Here is an 8,391-nt window from a genome sequence, read left to right as displayed (position 1 = left end):
AAAGGGAAAGAAGGAGCTCAAGAGAGGTAGGACCATAGGAGAAGGGTATTATTAAGGGAGAAAGGGGGGGAATGGGGGCACCTTAAGTGGGAAAACCATGATGGAGGGGTGAGAGGAATCATTTCTTTCATGCTTCCAAGTGAAGCCAACCATGGTAGACCAGGACCTTTGACTATCTTCACATAGGTGGAACTGGTAAAAGAGGAGCCAGGGGCTCCTCCAAAGCCTATGTGACCCCTGAGGAACAGATCCTCAAATGACCTTAAGAGCAAAAATAAATTGGTTTTATCTGGACCAACTGTATGGCCTTAAACACCCAAAAAGTTAAGCATAACCAAAGATTAAAGGGGCCAATATAATTTCATAAGAGTCCATATGTATAGCTAAAGGCTACATAACAAGCAACAATGCCAGACAAGAGATACCTTCTTTTGAGTTGATGGCCTGGGTGGCCAAAGGGATTCCCAGATAGTAACCCAGCATAGAACTGGGAAAATGAACAGCAGACCCCAATCTTATCAAAAGGAATATAGACAACTGATTATTGCTAGATGAAGAATAGCTGACCCTCTAAAACAAAGACCTCTATATAGGCTGACTAGATTCACCAGAAAGGCAAATAGTGGGGAAGGGCTGGGGGTGCCGACAACACAGCAGAACAGTAGCAGGGATATCAGAGTATAAGGGCTCTAGTGGGGGGAGGGAGGCTATGGGAGGGTGCTACCTGGGAAGTGGGTGTATAAATATAAAAGAAAAAAATAATTCTTCAAAGCATAAAAATTTGCTCCTTAATAATTAGTAGGTGTTAAAAACATTACCATTGTACTCTACCTGATGACTTTATATCCATGCTCAGATGCCAAGGAGCTCATAAAGTAACTGACTGTGACTAGTAATAATCAGATATATAGAGATCAGAAACACATGTGCATCATAGTGTCAATTGTATTAAAAATGAATTTTTCTATATGAAATTGTATTTTAATAATGAAATGGACATCTTTTCTGAAGTTTAAAACCTCATTTAATTTTATGTCTTATAGTTCAATATTGTATAACTGTATCAATTCAACAGTAAACCTAAAAATATACAGCCAATTTTGAAAGAAAAAAAAAACCTAAATTATAAAAATTAAAATTGAAGTGTAAATTGATGTGGTGTTTAACAACAAAACAATAATAGCTTTGTTTTCAACACAAAAATTAATTTTAGAAAATAAGTAAAATATATTTATTATTTTTTAATTCTTATGTGTGAGTGTATTGCCTATATGTATGTAAGTGCACCCATGTCATGCAATGCCCAAAGAGGTCAGAAGAGGGCATTGGATCTCCTGGAACTTGACTTATAGGTGGTTGTTAGCCACCACATGGGTGCTGGGAACCGAACCCAGGTCTTCTGCAAGTGCTCTTAACTGCTGAGCCATCTCTTCAGCCCCACAAACTTTTATTAAAAGATAAAGAATCATATCCAGACACATAAAGAATAACAAAATACATGCACTCCCAGAGAGAAATAAAGCTTTCCATAAGTGGAGAGGAGACTTGGAAGTGAGAATCCAGTTTTCCCCGGGAAGCGCCTGGATTGGCCTTAAACAAAGACGAAAAGGCTGATAGGTTACTTCTCAAAGCTGAGTGAGATATTCTACGCAGGTAAGTTCAAGGGATCCTGTTGGAGTTAAAAATTAAGGCCCTCCTGCCAGAGAATAAGAATCAGCAGAAAATGTGCCATCTTTAATACTTCTCAGTGATCCCATTTGCTTATTAGGGATTTAGTCCCTTACATAATCCATAATTACATTCATAATTATACATTTTTTCACATACAAATACTGGTCTGTGGTCTAGGTACAAATTTTAGCATCAATCTTCTGTTTTTTTAGTCTTCCTTTACATGGAAAGTGATACTCCTCTGGCTCTGTGGGTTTCTAAAACTCTTCAGTGACTTTCCAACACATTCATGGAGAAACTTTTTAGAATTGGGAACAGTAGATTTTTGTTGTTGTTGTTTTATTCCAAAAGTGATAAAGGAGAAAATGGGATCCTCTTTGCGGGTCTTAGTCTTATTCATAAAATAATTTAAAAATGGATCCAAACAGAAACTTTAGGACAGTTATTAGAATTTGAAGAACAATCAGGGCAGGCTACCTATATATCTTGGCAGCTGCCCTGGGGAGGAGAATGAAGGGGAGAAGGAAAAAAATCATAAAGCCATGCCAGTTTAGTCAGCTCAAATTTGTGTTCTCTTGGCCAGTTTCTCCTATGGGGCTTCTTTACTGCTGTAAAAAAGGAGACTGGTTACTTGGGAAACAACTTCTCTGATGTTTTTATCCTTAGGGAACAAGTTTGTGGAGGCCATGGAGCCAGGCTTTACTGATCCTACAAGGTCACTATTAGTATACATGTTGCCCTATTAGACTATATTTTTCATTTTCCAAGATCTGCTATTTTTCAAGCTATAACAATTACCCCTACCCTGAGGCTGGTTCTTTCCAGGTCTGTATTCTTCCAGGTGTCTTCAACTCCTTCTGATACACACTGACAGCCCTCAGTCAACACTCCTCCTGCCTCATACTGTCAGTATATACTCAGCATATTCTATGACTTCAGAACTCTTTTAGTAGAAGTGATGTTCTCCCAGGGTTCCAGTATATTAAATCCTAGAAAATTGTTGCTCTCAGCCCCTACAGTGTTTGCGTGAAGGGTCTTCATTTTTCATAGTGACCCAGGTGCCCAGGTATTAAAGCATCAGGTACTCTCAGGTGCTAATAGCAAAAGTTTGTTTTTCTAAGTAGTAGTTTCCTTAAATACTAAGTACTGGTTAACCTTGAAGTTCTGAGGTCTATATATAGGATGCATTGATGATAGTGATCTTCATTGGCAGCTGACTATACAAGAATTAGTGTCCTATGTGTGTTTGTTGAGGAAGTCTAATGCTACTGGTGTCTCCCCTATCCACAACCCGTCTCATGCTGTATCCATGTGCTGCCAAAACATCAAAAGTTTGTCAGGAAGATAAAGCCTTCTGTACTTCGATTGGGTAAATTGATTTTTAACTTTTCTGCAATTTCTTAAATGTGCAGGTGGTTTAACAGTGGAAGTACATTCTACTTCATGATGAAGTAATCAAATTATGAGGAATTTAGATAAAGACAAAGGGGTAGCATATTTTTCTCTATCACTTTCATCCATTTTATAGTTCTTTGTTCCATTTTCCTAAAAAGTAAAATGCCATAATGATGATGTGATCTAAAAGAATATATTAAAGGTTTAATTGTCATGAAAGTTAAAGGCAGTGACCTCTGCTATCAAAATGGTAAAGTATAAATTAGAAAATTTCAGTGGAGTGAAGTTGGGCACTAGGGACCACGAAAACCAAGAAAAGGGGTTCCAGTCCAGGGATAAAATGTCATCAAAGGAAGAGCTTTTTTTTTTTAAGCTCTGAGACACGATGACTTGTGCAGAAACAGAAAAAAGTCCATGTCCAGACTTGACTGGTTTTCTCTGTTCTGGCTGGTTGGGGATACTCTTAGCCCAAGCATAAATTGGGATCTGCTTTCCATTTGCTTTCAGTTACAGCTACAGTTACACCATCCTAACAAGGACATTTCTTAATTTTTAAAAAGTATTCATCAGAAGAAAAAAGAAAAATAATGTCTCCTCTAGGAATTTCTGACAACCAGGAACTTCTACCAAACTTCTAATTTTAATTTGTGGATTTGTATTCTTTAGGAGAAACTGGTGGCTAGACACCACAAGGAAATAGAAAACAGCTGTCTTAATATGCATACCAGGTTGATGAGGATGAATGAGCAGACCAACCCTGAAGCTTCTAGAGGAGGGGTAGATCTAGCTCACTGTGATTCCACAATGAAAATATGTACCTTTTGAATCTGCTTGCCATGAAACTACTGAGGGAATTCAAAGCCATTTCTGTCCTTCAGGCAGGAAAGAGGGCAGATTCTCCTCATTTTCCTGAGGAGTATCAAAGCCCTCTTGTACCCCAGGTTATGTGTCTGAGGCAGATCATAGCCTACAGCAGGTTGTTCAGTAGCTCATCACCAGCAGGACCATCAGGAAAGTACAGGGCCTGGCCATTGTGGATCTTACAGATGTTGCTAGCCCTCAAAGGTTCAGAATCATTTGTTCATAGGACTTAAATAAGGAGTGTTCGAGGTTTTATTTCTGATTGTCACCCAGATTACTTTTTGCTCTAGTTTTTTTTGTTGAGTATTCTCTACTTGGTTTAGAGCAGTGTTTATCAACCCTTCTGTCCTACCTCCAGAGTCTTGTTAGATATTTTTCCTAATTGTACTCGTAATTAAATTTCAGTAACAGATACATATAATGTATTATGGATTTTATCTGTATCTTTTCCTTATAAATAGAAGACAGTAAATCTTGCTTTTAGTTAAATTCAGGATTAATGATGACAAAATAATAAAGTTAGTAGAGTTGAATTTAAACTCTTGATATTTAACCTGACTTCATAAATGTACTTTTGCCTTTTCTTTTAGTGTAATTTCTTTATAAACTGTGATTTGTTCTTTTGTAAATTGTTTATTTACTCATATTTTAGTGATTTTTATTGTAACATGTATTTATATTAAGTGTAAGGAATAACATTGCATTTGCAAATTTTTAAGTTTATAAAATGCATAATCTGTTTAATGCAATCATTAAGCATCTTATAAAACTATTAAAATATTTTTAACTTACTTATTTAATTTTATGTGTGTTTTGCCTGAATGTATGTAAATGCAACCATGTATGCAATGCCCAAGGAAGTCAGAAGAAGGCATTAGATCCCCTGGAACTGGAGTTATGGATGGTTGTTAGCCACCTTGTGGGTGCTGGGAATCAAACCCAGGTCCTCTACAAGAGCAGCCAGTGCTCTCAGCCGCTGAGCCATCTCTCCAGCCCCTCAGTAGATATTTAACTTCACTTGCTGCTAGATATTAATCCAGACCCAGTTGACATTTTTTTCTTTTCAGAGCTTGGCATAATTATTAATTTCTTGAATTACTTCAATAAAATTAACAATAAAGTGTGAACAATGTGTGTTTAATTCCTATAATCACAGCACATTCAGAAGCACTGATGTTAAGCATAAGCAGCATATACAAGAGAATCAATTACAGGCCAATGCATACGAAGATAGTGATCAAAGTGAAAAGTCATCCAGTCTCAGCCATCTACCATTTATGATTTGTAGCATTAACCTTACACATATTTCAGTTACTTCCTATGAATTCACTGTCAATGCTTCTCATGGGATACACAAGGAAGTGCAAAATAAAAGCAAATATTAAAGAATGAGGTTGTATTAGAGTTTGGAGGACTATAAATCACTATAATAGTTTAGATTATTTTACAGTCCTATAAACTAATCTTCTGCCACATGTGAGCATCATTAATGTCCAATAATCATATGCAATAGAAGCATCTCACTGTTTAAAAAAATAATACATTAGAATTCATACTTTCTGAAGAGCTTTCAGTTACCAATTTCTAGTTAATAATAATATAATAACTAAATAAAAGAAAAATGCTTTTTGCCTTAAATGTCAATAATGGGATCCAGTTATAGTAAGGTAAATAGACTGCCCTGTTTAGTGTGTAATATGGCAGCCATTCTTCTTTCTTCTTTCTCACTCTGTTTCATAGAAGCAAAACATTTTTATGCCCCAATGATAAAAAAAAAAAGAAAGAAAAAAGAAAAAGAAAAGGAAGGCCCGAGGGTGCTTGGATTCAGCCTCCCTGTGGTGACAGAGATTATTGCAGAGTTACTTAAACCAGTGGTCACACACAGAGATTCTCTGTGAATTGTCCAAGCATCTATCTAGGATGCAACCTCTACACATAAGACTCAGGGAACATAGAACAAGGGATGAAGAGAACAGTAATGCATCTTTCAATTCTCAACAATGAACCTCCCTCATGCAGGCAGAGGGCCAGGAACACAAAATGGCCAAAACACAGAAAATAGAAGATGGCAGAGTGTGGGTCCTTGGACAGGACTCCTATATTAAAATTCACCCACTCAGGGCTCAGGGACCATTGCAGAAGAGGGGGCAGAAAGATTGTAAGAGCCAGGGCAGAGGTGCATGACCATATAGAAAAAGTCCTACAGGCACCTGGGACCCTTCTCATACAAACCTACAGCAATGGTGTCAGCATGTAAAACACCCATGCAAACTTAGGCAGATAAAAACTGTGGAAATGAACAGCAGGCCCCAATCTTAGTCAAAGAATTATTGGCAGCTGATTAATGCTAGGTGAGGAAGAGCTGATCTTTATGAATGGAGAGACTCTAGATAGGCTGACTAAACCCTGGTGGATGAACTTGCACTGAGGGACATCTTGGGACACTAGCTTTACATAATAGGCCTAAATAGAAATGACAGAATGTATGAACTCCCAGGGAGGTGGGGGGCTAGGAAGGGTGCCAAAGGGGAAGGGGTATAAAGATGATTTTATGTATGAAATACACAAAAATTCAATAAAAAAAAAAGAATGTGAAAACAAAAAAAACCCCACCCCAATAAGGATCTATTCTGAATGAATAACTTTTACCTAACCTTGCAACCAAACAGTTACTGTTTGTAATGTAAACAAACCCACTGAGCCATGTGCTCCTCTGGTGACTTGGTCACATGACCTTAATCCCTCAGGACTCTTCCTTGCCCTCCACCCAATAGTATATGGATGTGTACATGTATATTTTACATATCAAAACGTCGAAAGCAGCATGCTTTTCTCATTGCAAACAATGAGAGAAAATTGAGAACTATCAAAAAAAAGATTAAAAAAAGAAAAAAAAAGAAAAGTAAGTCTAAATATGATTTTAAAAAAATGAAAAACTGCCATCCCACTAGGAAATTAGTGATGATCTACAGCTAACAAATCTTCAGCAAGATGGGAGATTAAGAGATGAGGTAGAATAGAAGCAAGATGATTGAAGAGATAGAGATTTGGTACCAGGCAGAGCAGACCTTAGAGAAACCACTTTCTGATTACTTTCAGCTTTGCTCAATCCATACTTCACAGAGATTCGAGGAAGTCATGTTGCTCAGCCCCAAAGAGTGCATACACAAGAAAAGCAAATACATTATGGCTAACTGACAAGTGTTCATTACATCAAGTTCTGGGATATCAGTATTCTTTTTTGTCATGTCGGACAAGAAGCAAAGGAAACAGTAAGTTTAAAGGGCACCCCCCACACCTTGGCAGTTTCAAATCGTAAAGATATTATAATAAAGAGATAGCACTACTATATTGTATAACATGTATATCATTTCTTAGACGCTATTCCTAGCACTTACAAAAATCAATCCTTACTTTGCCCCACAAAGAATACCCTCCTTTTTCCCTCTTTCAACCCCTACCATATGCTCAGCCCAGTTAAGTTACTGGAGACATGAATGGGTAAAGCAGACATTGTAGGGTTCTGCTATAATCCCATTTAGAAAAGAAAAATGAAAGTATGGGGAGGTTATGTACTATAGAGCCAAAGCTGGCATCTAGGAAGTCTCACTTTGAGTCCTCAGCTCTTTCATCCTCTTTAGGGATACTTTCTGCCAGAGAAACTAGAGCTGATTCTAGGCTGGTCCTTGGATTCCTAGAAGTGTCCTGCTTAAATATTAATGGAAGCTCCCCTTTCAACTCTTTCCTTGCCTTCACTGAAAAGTCCCATTGCTTATGCTACATAGGGGTATATTACTAAACTGATTCCATGTTACATCCTAAGATTTTTCTTCCTTTTCTTTAATTTTCATAAGATTGAATATGTTTGTCAGATACTTGATGTACCTGAGGTGTGTTTTAGAAATTATTCTCTCAAAACCTAGATATTATTCCTATTTATTTGTTTACTCATCTATAAGACTTTCAAATCCTGTTTATAAGCTCAAGACTGTAGGTCATGATCAGGCTAGAGGCAACTCCTAAATCAGAACTAAACCAATGAACTAAGTTTGAGCTCACATCTGGAAGTGCTCCCTGGGGGGATGAGTAGTAAGAAAGGGGAAGATGTCAAAAGATTCTGGATCACCTGCTTTGACAACTTCTTGATGTCTCATTTCTAGCCTGGTCAAATTTGCTGCTGGGTTAATTCTATTTATTTGATTTGGGGGAACTGAATTCAACTAATGAACAATGTCAAGATACACTAAAGAAGACAGTATTTTCAGAAGTGAAAAGTATTTGGAGAAAAAGCATGGAAATGGAGAAAACTGTTCCTCTGACTTTCCATTTTTCAAGTAGATCTTGACTAATAATTATTTATCTTAGTTTTATTCCAGAGATGCAAAGATAGTTCAACATAAGGAAATCAATAAATACATCTTGGGCTGGAGAGATGGCTCAGTGGTTAAGAGCTCTTGCAAAGAA

General features: G+C 37.3%; 1 pseudogene; it reads right to left on the bottom strand.

Annotated features, from left to right (window-relative positions):
• The window catches only part of LOC103730683, a 6,362-nt pseudogene extending 2,264 nt beyond the window's left edge, over nt 1-4,098 (bottom strand).
• Nucleotides 4,099-8,391: the final 4,293 nt, after the last annotated feature.

Source organism: Nannospalax galili, unplaced genomic scaffold (assembly GCF_000622305.1).
Source record: "Nannospalax galili isolate Female #2095 unplaced genomic scaffold, S.galili_v1.0 scaffold52, whole genome shotgun sequence".
In the NCBI taxonomy this organism is placed as follows: domain Eukaryota; kingdom Metazoa; phylum Chordata; class Mammalia; order Rodentia; family Spalacidae; genus Nannospalax; species Nannospalax galili.
Note: the sequence above shows the minus strand (reverse complement) of the source record. Positions and strands in the feature narration are given on the sequence as shown.